The sequence below is a fragment of the Brienomyrus brachyistius genome, chromosome 14 (genome assembly GCF_023856365.1).
Source record: "Brienomyrus brachyistius isolate T26 chromosome 14, BBRACH_0.4, whole genome shotgun sequence".
Classification (NCBI taxonomy): Eukaryota; Metazoa; Chordata; class Actinopteri; order Osteoglossiformes; family Mormyridae; genus Brienomyrus; species Brienomyrus brachyistius.
Window position 1 is genome coordinate 4664803 of NC_064546.1, and position 16056 is coordinate 4680858.

The 16056-nt window shown below is 41.7% G+C and overlaps 13 non-coding genes across 13 annotated transcripts; all 13 read left to right on the plus strand.

Moving 5' to 3' along the window:
• Window positions 1–268: 268 nt before the first annotated feature.
• Window positions 269–350, plus strand: trnas-uga (transfer RNA serine (anticodon UGA)). The gene has a single exon. It is a non-coding gene; the product is annotated as a tRNA-Ser (tRNA).
• A 1269-nt stretch (window positions 351–1619) lies between these two features.
• Window positions 1620–1701, plus strand: trnas-cga (transfer RNA serine (anticodon CGA)). The gene has a single exon. It is a non-coding gene; the product is annotated as a tRNA-Ser (tRNA).
• A 999-nt stretch (window positions 1702–2700) lies between these two features.
• Window positions 2701–2782, plus strand: trnas-uga (transfer RNA serine (anticodon UGA)). Its single transcript has one exon. It is a non-coding gene; the product is annotated as a tRNA-Ser (tRNA).
• A 1269-nt stretch (window positions 2783–4051) lies between these two features.
• On the plus strand, window positions 4052–4133 carry trnas-cga (transfer RNA serine (anticodon CGA)). Its single transcript has one exon. It is a non-coding gene; the product is annotated as a tRNA-Ser (tRNA).
• Window positions 4134–5132: 999 nt separating this feature from the next.
• Window positions 5133–5214, plus strand: trnas-uga (transfer RNA serine (anticodon UGA)). The gene has a single exon. It is a non-coding gene; the product is annotated as a tRNA-Ser (tRNA).
• A 1269-nt stretch (window positions 5215–6483) lies between these two features.
• On the plus strand, window positions 6484–6565 carry trnas-cga (transfer RNA serine (anticodon CGA)). Its single transcript has one exon. It is a non-coding gene; the product is annotated as a tRNA-Ser (tRNA).
• Window positions 6566–7564: 999 nt separating this feature from the next.
• Window positions 7565–7646, plus strand: trnas-uga (transfer RNA serine (anticodon UGA)). The gene has a single exon. It is a non-coding gene; the product is annotated as a tRNA-Ser (tRNA).
• A 1269-nt stretch (window positions 7647–8915) lies between these two features.
• On the plus strand, window positions 8916–8997 carry trnas-cga (transfer RNA serine (anticodon CGA)). The gene has a single exon. It is a non-coding gene; the product is annotated as a tRNA-Ser (tRNA).
• A 999-nt stretch (window positions 8998–9996) lies between these two features.
• On the plus strand, window positions 9997–10078 carry trnas-uga (transfer RNA serine (anticodon UGA)). Its single transcript has one exon. It is a non-coding gene; the product is annotated as a tRNA-Ser (tRNA).
• Window positions 10079–11347: 1269 nt separating this feature from the next.
• On the plus strand, window positions 11348–11429 carry trnas-cga (transfer RNA serine (anticodon CGA)). Its single transcript has one exon. It is a non-coding gene; the product is annotated as a tRNA-Ser (tRNA).
• Window positions 11430–12428: 999 nt separating this feature from the next.
• On the plus strand, window positions 12429–12510 carry trnas-uga (transfer RNA serine (anticodon UGA)). The gene has a single exon. It is a non-coding gene; the product is annotated as a tRNA-Ser (tRNA).
• Window positions 12511–13779: 1269 nt separating this feature from the next.
• Window positions 13780–13861, plus strand: trnas-cga (transfer RNA serine (anticodon CGA)). Its single transcript has one exon. It is a non-coding gene; the product is annotated as a tRNA-Ser (tRNA).
• A 999-nt stretch (window positions 13862–14860) lies between these two features.
• trnas-uga (transfer RNA serine (anticodon UGA)) lies at window positions 14861–14942 on the plus strand. The gene has a single exon. It is a non-coding gene; the product is annotated as a tRNA-Ser (tRNA).
• Window positions 14943–16056: the final 1114 nt, after the last annotated feature.

A 16056-nucleotide genomic window follows, 5' to 3' on the forward strand; every position in this document is an offset into this window, starting at 1 on the left:
AATAAGCGTATCTTGTCTTTTCTATTTTATTAATAAACTTTCAAAGTATACAGTGATTGAACAAACTATAGAAATATCTTCCTGTTCATCTTATTTTAAACCATTCTTTTAAAAGTTTCAGTCATTGCATTGTAGTACGAACTACAGTAGTCCCAACTAACTAACGTGGTTCAAACTACTGTGGTATGACGGTTTTGGGAAACAGTTCACTTCGGATGTTGGTTAGGTTGAACTACCATAGGCAGTGGCAATGACCACCGGACAGACAGCTGTGATGGCCGAGTGGTTAAGGCGTTGGACTTGAAATCCAATGGGGATTCCCCACGCAGGTTCAAACCCTGCTCGCAGCGTGGTTGGGGCCGTGTGTGTCTCTTTTGGGGGCAGTGTCTGGTCCTGCATGTTAGGGCCTTGTCTCTTAAAATTGAAGGTCATTGGTTCAAATCCCACGGATGGCAGAATGATTTCTCCATTGAGTCCATCAGCAAACCCTTAATCCCCAATACTTCAAGAACTGGCGAACGCTGCTTCTGCCAAACAAACAAGTAAATAAGTTCCCTCAGGGTGTAGGACAAAGTGGGTTACTGCCGAGTTCTCTCTGCTATGGATAACAGCTTAGTTTGGAACGAGACATACTCAAATGGAAATGAAGTCCTTATTTTAAAATGTATTCTTTCTACTTTGCCACACATCCCTATAATACTTAAACTTAGGTGCAACATTAGCATAGCCATAACTATGTTTTTAGCATTGTTTCAAGAACATTGAAATTCTTTTGCATCTCAGTCAATCCTAGTTTTTTCATGCAATTTTAATCAAGAACTCTAAACAGCAAGCTGTACAGCTGATAAACATGTTGTTTGTAATGAATTTGGACTTCTACTTTGAGTTCTTTTGACTTCAGTATTGATTTGCTTTGCTAACCAAGAGTAGGCTACAGGTAGTATAGAAGACTCTTGCCAATGTCAGTATGAAAGACTTCATAATGGTGTTTACGATTCCCCTGCTAACCTGTTGTACGCTTCCCAAAAACATAGTTACTAACAATGTTGCCAACTTACAGAACTGGAAATTTGCAACTGAACAGTTACAACGAGACTATTTGGACACAAGTATTGGGACACCTGGCCATGAAACTTACATGAACATTACAGCAGCTATTGAGTCACCAGAGCATTGGCATCTTTTATGCACTATGCTCCTCAGCAGTCGGCGACCCTGCTCTGTTACTTTACATGGTCTGCCGCTTTGTGGCTGAGTTGCTGGTGTGCCAAAACACTTCCGCTTTGGAATCACACCACTTACAATTGACCGTTGAATATCTAGTAGGGAAAACATTTCATGCACTTGCTTATTACAAAGGTGGCATGCTATGACAGGACCATGCTTGAATTCCCTGAGCTCTTCAGAATGACCCTTTTTTCACAAGGGTTTGTAAACCTGATTGCATGGCTGATGGAAAGATGGACATAGAAGGGCTCTGTTTGCATCTGCACTACATTTGCAGTTTTCTTACCAGGATATAAAAGCAGACAGAAGTAATTCCTAAATCTGTCAGTATGTCATTTACTGAACAAATCACATTGACACTCCATCCAAAAAGAAGGGAGGCATGACAGACAGCTGTGATGGCCGAGTGGTTAAGGCGTTGGACTCGAAATCCAATGGGGATTCCCCACGCAGGTTCAAACCCTGCTCGCAGCGTGTGTGTCCATTTTGGGGGCAGTGTTTGGGCTCTATCCCTTAAAATTGAAGGTCACTGGTTGAAATCGCATGCTTGGCAGAATGATTTCTACATTGAGACCATCAACAAACCCTTATTCCCCATTATTCAGGGACTGGCCAACCCTGCTTCTGCCATGAAAATAACTAAAGAAAGCCAGACTTTCCCAGAAAAGTCAGGCTCAGACTAGCACCATCTGTATGCCTTACGTCGTTCCACTAACGCAGTCCAGTTTTAACCAATAAAGGCTCATACAAGACAAACTTACATAGTCTCGTTTACTGCGCACACCAAAGATATTTAAGAAGCATAAATGAATGATAGATTGATCAGATGAGTTGGAAAGCGTGTAAAACGAGAGTGGTGTTTTTTTCTGTGGCAGAACAAGCACTGCTGATGGAGTTGTATGAAAAATAGAAAGATGTAATTGCTAAAAAAGGCAATACTGTGGCCATAAATACAGCCAGGGAGTTGGCTTGGCAATGAATTGCAGACAGACTAAATGCGTAAGTTACATAAATGTTGCAAGCACTTAGTGCAGTGGCATGGTGGTACGGTGGTTTACGCTGTCGCCTTAAGCCGTGAAAGTTTCTGGACTGATCCCCATAGCCAAGAGGGAGCCTTCTGGGTTGACTTCACGTGTCATTCTTACTGTATAATGCTATTCTGTGTGATTTGATCTCCGTAAAATACTTGTGAAATGTTCTGCACAAATAAGCGTATCTTGTCTTTTCTATTTTATTAATAAACTTTCAAAGTATACAGTGATTGAACAAACTATAGAAATATCTTCCTGTTCATCTTATTTTAAACCATTCTTTTAAAAGTTTCAGTCATTGCATTGTAGTACGAACTACAGTAGTCCCAACTAACTAACGTGGTTCAAACTACTGTGGTATGACGGTTTTGGCAAACAGTTCACTTCGGATGTTGGTTAGGTTGAACTATCATAGGCAGTGGCAATGACCACTGGACAGACAGCTGTGATTGCCGAGTGGTTAAGGCGTTGGACTTGAAATCCAATGGGGATTCCCCACGCAGGTTCAAACCCTGCTCGCAGCGTGGTTGGGGCCGTGTGTGTCTCTTTTGGGGGTAGTGTCTGGTCCTGCATGTTAGGGCCTTGTCTCTTAAAATTTAAGGTCATTGGTTCAAATCCCACGGATGGCAGAATGATTTCTCCATTGAGTCCATCAGCAAACCCTTAATCCCCAATACTTCAAGAACTGGCCAACGCTGCTTCTGCCAAACAAACAAGTAAATAAGTTCCCTCAGGGTGTAGGACAAAGTGGGTTACTGCCGAGTTCTCTCTGCTATGGATAACAGCTTAGTTTGGAACGAGACATACTCATATGGAAATGAAGTCCTTATTTTAAAATGTATTCTTTCTACTTTGCCACACATCCCTATAATACTTAAACTTAGGTGCAACATTAGCATAGCCATAACTATGTTTTTAGCATTGTTTCAAGAACATTGAAATTCTTTTGCATCTCAGTCAATCCTAGTTTTTTCATGCAATTTTAATCAAGAACTCTAAACAGCAAGCTGTACAGCTGATAAACATGTTGTTTGTAATGAATTTGGACTTCTACTTTGAGTTCTTTTGACTTCAGTATTGATTTGCTTTGCTAACCAAGAGTAGGCTACAGGTAGTATAGAAGACTCTTGCCAATGTCAGTATGAAAGACTTCATAATGGTGTTTACGATTCCCCTGCTAACCTGTTGTACGCTTCCCAAAAACATAGTTACTAACAATGTTGCCAACTTACAGAACTGGAAATTTGCAACTGAACAGTTACAACGAGACTATTTGGACACAAGTATTGGGACACCTGGCCATGAAACTTACATGAACATTACAGCAGCTATTGAGTCACCAGAGCATTGGCATCTTTTATGCACTATGCTCCTCAGCAGTCGGCGACCCTGCTCTGTTACTTTACATGGTCTGCCGCTTTGTGGCTGAGTTGCTGGTGTGCCAAAACACTTCCGCTTTGGAATCACACCACTTACAATTGACCGTTGAATATCTAGTAGGGAAAACATTTCATGCACTTGCTTATTACAAAGGTGGCATGCTATGACAGGACCATGCTTGAATTCCCTGAGCTCTTCAGAATGACCCTTTTTTCACAAGGGTTTGTAAACCTGATTGCATGGCTGATGGAAAGATGGACATAGAAGGGCTCTGTTTGCATCTGCACTACATTTGCAGTTTTCTTACCAGGATATAAAAGCAGACAGAAGTAATTCCTAAATCTGTCAGTATGTCATTTACTGAACAAATCACATTGACACTCCATCCAAAAAGAAGGGAGGCATGACAGACAGCTGTGATGGCCGAGTGGTTAAGGCGTTGGACTCGAAATCCAATGGGGATTCCCCACGCAGGTTCAAACCCTGCTCGCAGCGTGTGTGTCCATTTTGGGGGCAGTGTTTGGGCTCTATCCCTTAAAATTGAAGGTCACTGGTTGAAATCGCATGCTTGGCAGAATGATTTCTACATTGAGACCATCAACAAACCCTTATTCCCCATTATTCAGGGACTGGCCAACCCTGCTTCTGCCATGAAAATAACTAAAGAAAGCCAGACTTTCCCAGAAAAGTCAGGCTCAGACTAGCACCATCTGTATGCCTTACGTCGTTCCACTAACGCAGTCCAGTTTTAACCAATAAAGGCTCATACAAGACAAACTTACATAGTCTCGTTTACTGCGCACACCAAAGATATTTAAGAAGCATAAATGAATGATAGATTGATCAGATGAGTTGGAAAGCGTGTAAAACGAGAGTGGTGTTTTTTTCTGTGGCAGAACAAGCACTGCTGATGGAGTTGTATGAAAAATAGAAAGATGTAATTGCTAAAAAAGGCAATACTGTGGCCATAAATACAGCCAGGGAGTTGGCTTGGCAATGAATTGCAGACAGACTAAATGCGTAAGTTACATAAATGTTGCAAGCACTTAGTGCAGTGGCATGGTGGTACGGTGGTTTACGCTGTCGCCTTAAGCCGTGAAAGTTTCTGGACTGATCCCCATAGCCAAGAGGGAGCCTTCTGGGTTGACTTCACGTGTCATTCTTACTGTATAATGCTATTCTGTGTGATTTGATCTCCGTAAAATACTTGTGAAATGTTCTGCACAAATAAGCGTATCTTGTCTTTTCTATTTTATTAATAAACTTTCAAAGTATACAGTGATTGAACAAACTATAGAAATATCTTCCTGTTCATCTTATTTTAAACCATTCTTTTAAAAGTTTCAGTCATTGCATTGTAGTACGAACTACAGTAGTCCCAACTAACTAACGTGGTTCAAACTACTGTGGTATGACGGTTTTGGGAAACAGTTCACTTCGGATGTTGGTTAGGTTGAACTACCATAGGCAGTGGCAATGACCACCGGACAGACAGCTGTGATGGCCGAGTGGTTAAGGCGTTGGACTTGAAATCCAATGGGGATTCCCCACGCAGGTTCAAACCCTGCTCGCAGCGTGGTTGGGGCCGTGTGTGTCTCTTTTGGGGGCAGTGTCTGGTCCTGCATGTTAGGGCCTTGTCTCTTAAAATTGAAGGTCATTGGTTCAAATCCCACGGATGGCAGAATGATTTCTCCATTGAGTCCATCAGCAAACCCTTAATCCCCAATACTTCAAGAACTGGCGAACGCTGCTTCTGCCAAGCAAACAAGTAAATAAGTTCCCTCAGGGTGTAGGACAAAGTGGGTTACTGCCGAGTTCTCTCTGCTATGGATAACAGCTTAGTTTGGAACGAGACATACTCAAATGGAAATGAAGTCCTTATTTTAAAATGTATTCTTTCTACTTTGCCACACATCCCTATAATACTTAAACTTAGGTGCAACATTAGCATAGCCATAACTATGTTTTTAGCATTGTTTCAAGAACATTGAAATTCTTTTGCATCTCAGTCAATCCTAGTTTTTTCATGCAATTTTAATCAAGAACTCTAAACAGCAAGCTGTACAGCTGATAAACATGTTGTTTGTAATGAATTTGGACTTCTACTTTGAGTTCTTTTGACTTCAGTATTGATTTGCTTTGCTAACCAAGAGTAGGCTACAGGTAGTATAGAAGACTCTTGCCAATGTCAGTATGAAAGACTTCATAATGGTGTTGACGATTCCCCTGCTAACCTGTTGTACGCTTCCCAAAAACATAGTTACTAACAATGTTGCCAACTTACAGAACTGGAAATTTGCAACTGAACAGTTACAACGAGACTATTTGGACACAAGTATTGGGACACCTGGCCATGAAACTTACATGAACATTACAGCAGCTATTGAGTCACCAGAGCATTGGCATCTTTTATGCACTATGCTCCTCAGCAGTCGGCGACCCTGCTCTGTTACTTTACATGGTCTGCCGCTTTGTGGCTGAGTTGCTGGTGTGCCAAAACACTTCCGCTTTGGAATCACACCACTTACAATTGACCGTTGAATATCTAGTAGGGAAAACATTTCATGCACTTGCTTATTACAAAGGTGGCATGCTATGACAGGACCATGCTTGAATTCCCTGAGCTCTTCAGAATGACCCTTTTTTCACAAGGGTTTGTAAACCTGATTGCATGGCTGATGGAAAGATGGACATAGAAGGGCTCTGTTTGCATCTGCACTACATTTGCAGTTTTCTTACCAGGATATAAAAGCAGACAGAAGTAATTCCTAAATCTGTCAGTATGTCATTTACTGAACAAATCACATTGACACTCCATCCAAAAAGAAGGGAGGCATGACAGACAGCTGTGATGGCCGAGTGGTTAAGGCGTTGGACTCGAAATCCAATGGGGATTCCCCACACAGGTTCAAACCCTGCTCGCAGCGTGTGTGTCCATTTTGGGGGCAGTGTTTGGGCTCTATCCCTTAAAATTGAAGGTCACTGGTTGAAATCGCATGCTTGGCAGAATGATTTCTACATTGAGACCATCAACAAACCCTTATTCCCCATTATTCAGGGACTGGCCAACCCTGCTTCTGCCATGAAAATAACTAAAGAAAGCCAGACTTTCCCAGAAAAGTCAGGCTCAGACTAGCACCATCTGTATGCCTTACGTCGTTCCACTAACGCAGTCCAGTTTTAACCAATAAAGGCTCATACAAGACAAACTTACATAGTCTCGTTTACTGCGCACACCAAAGATATTTAAGAAGCATAAATGAATGATAGATTGATCAGATGAGTTGGAAAGCGTGTAAAACGAGAGTGGTGTTTTTTTCTGTGGCAGAACAAGCACTGCTGATGGAGTTGTATGAAAAATAGAAAGATGTAATTGCTAAAAAAGGCAATACTGTGGCCATAAATACAGCCAGGGAGTTGGCTTGGCAATGAATTGCAGACAGACTAAATGCGTAAGTTACATAAATGTTGCAAGCACTTAGTGCAGTGGCATGGTGGTACGGTGGTTTACGCTGTCGCCTTAAGCCGTGAAAGTTTCTGGACTGATCCCCATAGCCAAGAGGGAGCCTTCTGGGTTGACTTCACGTGTCATTCTTACTGTATAATGCTATTCTGTGTGATTTGATCTCCGTAAAATACTTGTGAAATGTTCTGCACAAATAAGCGTATCTTGTCTTTTCTATTTTATTAATAAACTTTCAAAGTATACAGTGATTGAACAAACTATAGAAATATCTTCCTGTTCATCTTATTTTAAACCATTCTTTTAAAAGTTTCAGTCATTGCATTGTAGTACGAACTACAGTAGTCCCAACTAACTAACGTGGTTCAAACTACTGTGGTATGACGGTTTTGGGAAACAGTTCACTTCGGATGTTGGTTAGGTTGAACTACCATAGGCAGTGGCAATGACCACCGGACAGACAGCTGTGATGGCCGAGTGGTTAAGGCGTTGGACTTGAAATCCAATGGGGATTCCCCACGCAGGTTCAAACCCTGCTCGCAGCGTGGTTGGGGCCGTGTGTGTCTCTTTTGGGGGCAGTGTCTGGTCCTGCATGTTAGGGCCTTGTCTCTTAAAATTGAAGGTCATTGGTTCAAATCCCACGGATGGCAGAATGATTTCTCCATTGAGTCCATCAGCAAACCCTTAATCCCCAATACTTCAAGAACTGGCGAACGCTGCTTCTGCCAAGCAAACAAGTAAATAAGTTCCCTCAGGGTGTAGGACAAAGTGGGTTACTGCCGAGTTCTCTCTGCTATGGATAACAGCTTAGTTTGGAACGAGACATACTCAAATGGAAATGAAGTCCTTATTTTAAAATGTATTCTTTCTACTTTGCCACACATCCCTATAATACTTAAACTTAGGTGCAACATTAGCATAGCCATAACTATGTTTTTAGCATTGTTTCAAGAACATTGAAATTCTTTTGCATCTCAGTCAATCCTAGTTTTTTCATGCAATTTTAATCAAGAACTCTAAACAGCAAGCTGTACAGCTGATAAACATGTTGTTTGTAATGAATTTGGACTTCTACTTTGAGTTCTTTTGACTTCAGTATTGATTTGCTTTGCTAACCAAGAGTAGGCTACAGGTAGTATAGAAGACTCTTGCCAATGTCAGTATGAAAGACTTCATAATGGTGTTGACGATTCCCCTGCTAACCTGTTGTACGCTTCCCAAAAACATAGTTACTAACAATGTTGCCAACTTACAGAACTGGAAATTTGCAACTGAACAGTTACAACGAGACTATTTGGACACAAGTATTGGGACACCTGGCCATGAAACTTACATGAACATTACAGCAGCTATTGAGTCACCAGAGCATTGGCATCTTTTATGCACTATGCTCCTCAGCAGTCGGCGACCCTGCTCTGTTACTTTACATGGTCTGCCGCTTTGTGGCTGAGTTGCTGGTGTGCCAAAACACTTCCGCTTTGGAATCACACCACTTACAATTGACCGTTGAATATCTAGTAGGGAAAACATTTCATGCACTTGCTTATTACAAAGGTGGCATGCTATGACAGGACCATGCTTGAATTCCCTGAGCTCTTCAGAATGACCCTTTTTTCACAAGGGTTTGTAAACCTGATTGCATGGCTGATGGAAAGATGGACATAGAAGGGCTCTGTTTGCATCTGCACTACATTTGCAGTTTTCTTACCAGGATATAAAAGCAGACAGAAGTAATTCCTAAATCTGTCAGTATGTCATTTACTGAACAAATCACATTGACACTCCATCCAAAAAGAAGGGAGGCATGACAGACAGCTGTGATGGCCGAGTGGTTAAGGCGTTGGACTCGAAATCCAATGGGGATTCCCCACGCAGGTTCAAACCCTGCTCGCAGCGTGTGTGTCCATTTTGGGGGCAGTGTTTGGGCTCTATCCCTTAAAATTGAAGGTCACTGGTTGAAATCGCATGCTTGGCAGAATGATTTCTACATTGAGACCATCAACAAACCCTTATTCCCCATTATTCAGGGACTGGCCAACCCTGCTTCTGCCATGAAAATAACTAAAGAAAGCCAGACTTTCCCAGAAAAGTCAGGCTCAGACTAGCACCATCTGTATGCCTTACGTCGTTCCACTAACGCAGTCCAGTTTTAACCAATAAAGGCTCATACAAGACAAACTTACATAGTCTCGTTTACTGCGCACACCAAAGATATTTAAGAAGCATAAATGAATGATAGATTGATCAGATGAGTTGGAAAGCGTGTAAAACGAGAGTGGTGTTTTTTTCTGTGGCAGAACAAGCACTGCTGATGGAGTTGTATGAAAAATAGAAAGATGTAATTGCTAAAAAAGGCAATACTGTGGCCATAAATACAGCCAGGGAGTTGGCTTGGCAATGAATTGCAGACAGACTAAATGCGTAAGTTACATAAATGTTGCAAGCACTTAGTGCAGTGGCATGGTGGTACGGTGGTTTACGCTGTCGCCTTAAGCCGTGAAAGTTTCTGGACTGATCCCCATAGCCAAGAGGGAGCCTTCTGGGTTGACTTCACGTGTCATTCTTACTGTATAATGCTATTCTGTGTGATTTGATCTCCGTAAAATACTTGTGAAATGTTCTGCACAAATAAGCGTATCTTGTCTTTTCTATTTTATTAATAAACTTTCAAAGTATACAGTGATTGAACAAACTATAGAAATATCTTCCTGTTCATCTTATTTTAAACCATTCTTTTAAAAGTTTCAGTCATTGCATTGTAGTACGAACTACAGTAGTCCCAACTAACTAACGTGGTTCAAACTACTGTGGTATGACGGTTTTGGCAAACAGTTCACTTCGGATGTTGGTTAGGTTGAACTATCATAGGCAGTGGCAATGACCTCCGGACAGACAGCTGTGATTGCCGAGTGGTTAAGGCGTTGGACTTGAAATCCAATGGGGATTCCCCACGCAGGTTCAAACCCTGCTCGCAGCGTGGTTGGGGCCGTGTGTGTCTCTTTTGGGGGTAGTGTCTGGTCCTGCATGTTAGGGCCTTGTCTCTTAAAATTTAAGGTCATTGGTTCAAATCCCACGGATGGCAGAATGATTTCTCCATTGAGTCCATCAGCAAACCCTTAATCCCCAATACTTCAAGAACTGGCCAACGCTGCTTCTGCCAAACAAACAAGTAAATAAGTTCCCTCAGGGTGTAGGACAAAGTGGGTTACTGCCGAGTTCTCTCTGCTATGGATAACAGCTTAGTTTGGAACGAGACATACTCATATGGAAATGAAGTCCTTATTTTAAAATGTATTCTTTCTACTTTGCCACACATCCCTATAATACTTAAACTTAGGTGCAACATTAGCATAGCCATAACTATGTTTTTAGCATTGTTTCAAGAACATTGAAATTCTTTTGCATCTCAGTCAATCCTAGTTTTTTCATGCAATTTTAATCAAGAACTCTAAACAGCAAGCTGTACAGCTGATAAACATGTTGTTTGTAATGAATTTGGACTTCTACTTTGAGTTCTTTTGACTTCAGTATTGATTTGCTTTGCTAACCAAGAGTAGGCTACAGGTAGTATAGAAGACTCTTGCCAATGTCAGTATGAAAGACTTCATAATGGTGTTTACGATTCCCCTGCTAACCTGTTGTACGCTTCCCAAAAACATAGTTACTAACAATGTTGCCAACTTACAGAACTGGAAATTTGCAACTGAACAGTTACAACGAGACTATTTGGACACAAGAATTGGGACACCTGGCCATGAAACTTACATGAACATTACAGCAGCTATTGAGTCACCAGAGCATTGGCATCTTTTATGCACTATGCTCCTCAGCAGTCGGCGACCCTGCTCTGTTACTTTACATGGTCTGCCGCTTTGTGGCTGAGTTGCTGGTGTGCCAAAACACTTCCGCTTTGGAATCACACCACTTACAATTGACCGTTGAATATCTAGTAGGGAAAACATTTCATGCACTTGCTTATTACAAAGGTGGCATGCTATGACAGGACCATGCTTGAATTCCCTGAGCTCTTCAGAATGACCCTTTTTTCACAAGGGTTTGTAAACCTGATTGCATGGCTGATGGAAAGATGGACATAGAAGGGCTCTGTTTGCATCTGCACTACATTTGCAGTTTTCTTACCAGGATATAAAAGCAGACAGAAGTAATTCCTAAATCTGTCAGTATGTCATTTACTGAACAAATCACATTGACACTCCATCCAAAAAGAAGGGAGGCATGACAGACAGCTGTGATGGCCGAGTGGTTAAGGCGTTGGACTCGAAATCCAATGGGGATTCCCCACGCAGGTTCAAACCCTGCTCGCAGCGTGTGTGTCCATTTTGGGGGCAGTGTTTGGGCTCTATCCCTTAAAATTGAAGGTCACTGGTTGAAATCGCATGCTTGGCAGAATGATTTCTACATTGAGACCATCAACAAACCCTTATTCCCCATTATTCAGGGACTGGCCAACCCTGCTTCTGCCATGAAAATAACTAAAGAAAGCCAGACTTTCCCAGAAAAGTCAGGCTCAGACTAGCACCATCTGTATGCCTTACGTCGTTCCACTAACGCAGTCCAGTTTTAACCAATAAAGGCTCATACAAGACAAACTTACATAGTCTCGTTTACTGCGCACACCAAAGATATTTAAGAAGCATAAATGAATGATAGATTGATCAGATGAGTTGGAAAGCGTGTAAAACGAGAGTGGTGTTTTTTTCTGTGGCAGAACAAGCACTGCTGATGGAGTTGTATGAAAAATAGAAAGATGTAATTGCTAAAAAAGGCAATACTGTGGCCATAAATACAGCCAGGGAGTTGGCTTGGCAATGAATTGCAGACAGACTAAATGCGTAAGTTACATAAATGTTGCAAGCACTTAGTGCAGTGGCATGGTGGTACGGTGGTTTACGCTGTCGCCTTAAGCCGTGAAAGTTTCTGGACTGATCCCCATAGCCAAGAGGGAGCCTTCTGGGTTGACTTCACGTGTCATTCTTACTGTATAATGCTATTCTGTGTGATTTGATCTCCGTAAAATACTTGTGAAATGTTCTGCACAAATAAGCGTATCTTGTCTTTTCTATTTTATTAATAAACTTTCAAAGTATACAGTGATTGAACAAACTATAGAAATATCTTCCTGTTCATCTTATTTTAAACCATTCTTTTAAAAGTTTCAGTCATTGCATTGTAGTACGAACTACAGTAGTCCCAACTAACTAACGTGGTTCAAACTACTGTGGTATGACGGTTTTGGCAAACAGTTCACTTCGGATGTTGGTTAGGTTGAACTATCATAGGCAGTGGCAATGACCTCCGGACAGACAGCTGTGATTGCCGAGTGGTTAAGGCGTTGGACTTGAAATCCAATGGGGATTCCCCACGCAGGTTCAAACCCTGCTCGCAGCGTGGTTGGGGCCGTGTGTGTCTCTTTTGGGGGTAGTGTCTGGTCCTGCATGTTAGGGCCTTGTCTCTTAAAATTTAAGGTCATTGGTTCAAATCCCACGGATGGCAGAATGATTTCTCCATTGAGTCCATCAGCAAACCCTTAATCCCCAATACTTCAAGAACTGGCCAACGCTGCTTCTGCCAAACAAACAAGTAAATAAGTTCCCTCAGGGTGTAGGACAAAGTGGGTTACTGCCGAGTTCTCTCTGCTATGGATAACAGCTTAGTTTGGAACGAGACATACTCATATGGAAATGAAGTCCTTATTTTAAAATGTATTCTTTCTACTTTGCCACACATCCCTATAATACTTAAACTTAGGTGCAACATTAGCATAGCCATAACTATGTTTTAAGCATTGTTTCAAGAACATTGAAATTCTTTTGCATCTCAGTCAATCCTAGTTTTCTCATGCAATTTTAATCAAGAACTCTAAACAGCAAGCTGTACAGCTGATAAACATGTTGTTTGTCATGAATTTGGACTTCTACTTTGAGTTCTTTTGACTTCAGTATTGATTTGCTTTGCTAACCAAGAGTAGGCTACAGGTAGTATAGAAGACTCTTGCCAATGTCAGTATGAAAGACTTCATAATGGTGTTTACGATTCCCCTGCTAACCTGTTGTACGCTTCCCAAAAACATAGTTACTAACAATGTTGCCAACTTACAGAACTGGAAATTTGCAGCTGAACAGTTACAACGAGACTATTTGGACAAAAGTATTGGGACACCTGGCCATGAAACTTACATGAACATTAAAGCAGCTATTGAGTCACCAGAACACTGGCATCTTTTATGCACTATGCTCCTCAGCAGTCGGCGACCCTGCTCTGTTACTTTACATGGTCTGCCGCTTTGTGGCTGAGTTGCTGGTGTGCCAAAACACTTCCGCTTTGGAATCACACCACTTACAATTGACCGTTGAATATCTAGTAGGGAAAACATTTCATGCACTTGCTTATTACAAAGGTGGCATGCTATGACAGGACCATGCTTGAATTCCCTGAGCTCTTCAGAATGACCCTTTTTTCACAAGGGTTTGTAAACCTGATTGCATGGCTGATGGAAAGATGGACATAGAAGGGCTCTGTTTGCATCTGCACTACATTTGCAGTTTTCTTACCAGGATATAAAAGCAGACAGAAGTAATTCCTAAATCTGTCAGTATGTCATTTACTGAACAAATCACATTGACACTCCATCCAAAAAGAAGGGAGGCATGACAGACAGCTGTGATGGCCGAGTGGTTAAGGCGTTGGACTCGAAATCCAATGGGGATTCCCCACGCAGGTTCAAACCCTGCTCGCAGCGTGTGTGTCCATTTTGGGGGCAGTGTTTGGGCTCTATCCCTTAAAATTGAAGGTCACTGGTTGAAATCGCATGCTTGGCAGAATGATTTCTACATTGAGACCATCAACAAACCCTTATTCCCCATTATTCAGGGACTGGCCAACCCTGCTTCTGCCATGAAAATAACTAAAGAAAGCCAGACTTTCCCAGAAAAGTCAGGCTCAGACTAGCACCATCTGTATGCCTTACGTCGTTCCACTAACGCAGTCCAGTTTTAACCAATAAAGGCTCATACAAGACAAACTTACATAGTCTCGTTTACTGCGCACACCAAAGATATTTAAGAAGCATAAATGAATGATAGATTGATCAGATGAGTTGGAAAGCGTGTAAAACGAGAGTGGTGTTTTTTTCTGTGGCAGAACAAGCACTGCTGATGGAGTTGTATGAAAAATAGAAAGATGTAATTGCTAAAAAAGGCAATACTGTGGCCATAAATACAGCCAGGGAGTTGGCTTGGCAATGAATTGCAGACAGACTAAATGCGTAAGTTACATAAATGTTGCAAGCACTTAGTGCAGTGGCATGGTGGTACGGTGGTTTACGCTGTCGCCTTAAGCCGTGAAAGTTTCTGGACTGATCCCCATAGCCAAGAGGGAGCCTTCTGGGTTGACTTCACGTGTCATTCTTACTGTATAATGCTATTCTGTGTGATTTGATCTCCGTAAAATACTTGTGAAATGTTCTGCACAAATAAGCGTATCTTGTCTTTTCTATTTTATTAATAAACTTTCAAAGTATACAGTGATTGAACAAACTATAGAAATATCTTCCTGTTCATCTTATTTTAAACCATTCTTTTAAAAGTTTCAGTCATTGCATTGTAGTACGAACTACAGTAGTCCCAACTAACTAACGTGGTTCAAACTACTGTGGTATGACGGTTTTGGCAAACAGTTCACTTCGGATGTTGGTTAGGTTGAACTATCATAGGCAGTGGCAATGACCTCCGGACAGACAGCTGTGATTGCCGAGTGGTTAAGGCGTTGGACTTGAAATCCAATGGGGATTCCCCACGCAGGTTCAAACCCTGCTCGCAGCGTGGTTGGGGCCGTGTGTGTCTCTTTAGGGGGTAGTGTCTGGTCCTGCATGTTAGGGCCTTGTCTCTTAAAATTTAAGGTCATTGGTTCAAATCCCACGGATGGCAGAATGATTTCTCCATTGAGTCCATCAGCAAACCCTTAATCCCCAATACTTCAAGAACTGGCCAACGCTGCTTCTGCCAAACAAACAAGTAAATAAGTTCCCTCAGGGTGTAGGACAAAGTGGGTTACTGCCGAGTTCTCTCTGCTATGGATAACAGCTTAGTTTGGAACGAGACATACTCATATGGAAATGAAGTCCTTATTTTAAAATGTATTCTTTCTACTTTGCCACACATCCCTATAATACTTAAACTTAGGTGCAACATTAGCATAGCCATAACTATGTTTTTAGCATTGTTTCAAGAACATTGAAATTCTTTTGCATCTCAGTCAATCCTAGTTTTTTCATGCAATTTTAATCAAGAACTCTAAACAGCAAGCTGTACAGCTGATAAACATGTTGTTTGTAATGAATTTGGACTTCTACTTTGAGTTCTTTTGACTTCAGTATTGATTTGCTTTGCTAACCAAGAGTAGGCTACAGGTAGTATAGAAGACTCTTGCCAATGTCAGTATGAAAGACTTCATAATGGTGTTTACGATTCCCCTGCTAACCTGTTGTACGCTTCCCAAAAACATAGTTACTAACAATGTTGCCAACTTACAGAACTGGAAATTTGCAACTGAACAGTTACAACGAGACTATTTGGACACAAGTATTGGGACACCTGGCCATGAAACTTACATGAACATTACAGCAGCTATTGAGTCACCAGAGCATTGGCATCTTTTATGCACTATGCTCCTCAGCAGTCGGCGACCCTGCTCTGTTACTTTACATGGTCTGCCGCTTTGTGGCTGAGTTGCTGGTGTGCCAAAACACTTCCGCTTTGGAATCACACCACTTACAATTGACCGTTGAATATCTAGTAGGGAAAACATTTCATGCACTTGCTTATTACAAAGGTGGCATGCTATGACAGGACCATGCTTGAATTCCCTGAGCTCTTCAGAATGACCCTTTTTTCACAAGGGTTTGTAAACCTGATTGCATGGCTGATGGAAAGATGG